Genomic DNA, 2352 nt, shown 5'->3' with positions numbered 1-2352 from the left:
AATCCCAGTCACCCCAGAGAACTGAGATGTCACCTTTCCAGGCTGCCCATGACCTTAAGGAGACAAAATGACGCCAGAGGTGATGGGATCACTGGGTAGCAGGGTCGCAATTAGCTCGTAGAGAGGATGGAGAGGCTTGATTTTACGAAGCCCCTTTAAAATATCCTGAATTTGCCAGAATTTATACAAAAGCAACTATTTTTTACTGAGGAGGTCTCTGCCTGGTGTCGGAAGGCAGGATTGGTGTCACAGGGGATGGCGATGCAAACTCCCCCTGCAAACCGTAACTTGTTTCTTAGTTAAGAAAAAAAAAAAAAATAAATAACCCTCCTAACCACATGTGATTGCAAAAGGGGTTTTTGGCTCCCCCCAAATCTCACAGGGGGGATCTGATTAGGATCAGTCGGGTGTTTAAAAACAAGGGCTATTACAGCCGTTATTTATTAGAAATGACAATAAAGGTTGTGTACCTTAGATCATTATTTTTATTATACCATCTGTGCAGTTCCATACATTTCCCATTTCTCTGTATTACCCACATGGGAGTAATTATGGTTTTCTTCCAAGAAATGTGTGTGTAATCTGGTAATCCCAAAAAAGCCCTCTGAAATCAGGCTGCAGATGGTCCTTTACGCTCTGCTTCGGCCAGTGGCCCCAGCTGGGTATGCTTGGGCTGGACTGGGGCTACTGGTCCCAGCTGGGGGATGACTGGTGGTGCCGGGGCAGCCAGGGAGGGAACGATCCGGGACCTGGGGCTGATCCGGGAGGCAACTGCCCAGGGATGGGCTGATCTGGGATTGGGGACACTGGTCTGGGGCTGAACCAGTCTGGGACTGGGGAGGGACTGGTCTGGGTCTGAACCAGTCTGGGACTAAGCAGAGACTGATCTGGGACTGGGGATGGACCAATCTGGGACTGGGGACCCTGGTCTGGGTCTGAATCAGTCTGGGACTGGGGAAACACTGGTCTGGGACTGGGGATGGACCAATCTAGGACTGTGGGAGGACTGGTCTGGGTCTGGGTCTGGACCAATCTGGGACTGGTGATGGACCAACCTGGGACTCAGGAGACTGGTGTGGGACTGGTGATGGACCCATCTGGGACTGGGGAGACTGGTCTGGGTCTGAACCAATCTGGGACTGCGGAGAGATAGATCTGGGACTGGGGACGGGCCGATGTGGGACTGTGGAGAGACTGGTGTGGGACCAATCTGGGACTCAGGAGACTGGTGTGGGACTGGCGATGGACCCATGTGGGACTGGGGACACTGGTCCGGGTTTGGACCGCTCTGGGACTGGGGAGATGGACTGATCTGGGACTGGGGAGATGGACTGATCTGGGACTGGGGGAAAAAAAAAAAAAATAAATAACCCTCCTAACCACATGTGATTGCAAAAGGGGTTTTTGGCTCCCCCCAAATCTCACAGGGGGGATCTGATTAGGATCAGTCGGGTGTTTAAAAACAAGGGCTATTACAGCCGTTATTTATTAGAAATGACAGTAAAGGTTGTGTACCTTAGATCATTATTTTTATTATACCATCTGTGCAGTTCCATACATTTCCCATTTCTCTGTATTACCCACATGGGAGTAATTATGGTTTTCTTCCAAGAAATGTGTGTGTAATCTGGTAATCCCAAAAAAGCCCTCTGAAATCAGGCTGCAGATGGTCCTTTACACTCTGCTTCGGCCAGTGGCCCCAGCTGGGTACGCTTGGGCTGGACTGGGGCTACTGGTCCCAGCTGGGGGACGACTGGCGGTGCCAGGGAAGCCAGGGAGGGAACGATCCGGGACCTGGGGCTGATCCGGGAGGCAACTGCCCAGGGATGGACTGATCTGGGACTGGGGACACTGGTCTGGGTCTGAACCAGTCTGGGACTGGGGAGGGACTGATCTGGGTCTGGACCAGTCTGGGACTAGGGAGAGACTGATCTGGGACTGGGGATGGACCAATCTGGGATTGGGGACCCTGGTCTGGGTCTGGATCAGTCTGGGACTGGGGACACTGTTCTGGGTCTGGACCGATCTGGGACTGGGGAGACACTGGTCTGGGACCGGGGATAGACCAATCTGGAACTCAGGAGACTGGTGGTGGGACTGGTGATGGACCCATCTGGGACTGGGGAGACTGGTCTGGGTCTGAACCAATCTGGGACTGCGGAGAGATTGATCTGGGACTGGGGAGATGGACCGATCTGGGACTGGGGAGACTGGTGTGGGACCGGGGATGGACCGATCTGGGATGGGGGACACCGGTTTGGGACTGGGGAGAGGCTGGTCCGGCTCTGGGGATGGACCGATCCGGACTGGGCACACTGGTGTGTAACTGGTGCTGGACTGGGGAGACCCACC

The 2352-nt window shown here is 53.8% G+C and overlaps 1 protein-coding gene across 1 annotated transcript in view; it reads left to right on the top strand.

Annotated features, from left to right (window-relative positions):
* Positions 1–2352, top strand: part of IRF8 (interferon regulatory factor 8) — a 12314-nt gene that overhangs the window by 235 nt on the left and 9727 nt on the right. The window lies entirely within an intron of this gene.

The sequence above is a fragment of the Calidris pugnax genome, unplaced genomic scaffold, assembly GCF_001431845.1.
Source record: "Calidris pugnax isolate Ruff unplaced genomic scaffold, ASM143184v1 scaffold28, whole genome shotgun sequence".
In the NCBI taxonomy this organism is placed as follows: domain Eukaryota; kingdom Metazoa; phylum Chordata; class Aves; order Charadriiformes; family Scolopacidae; genus Calidris; species Calidris pugnax.
Note: the sequence above shows the minus strand (reverse complement) of the source record. Positions and strands in the feature narration are given on the sequence as shown.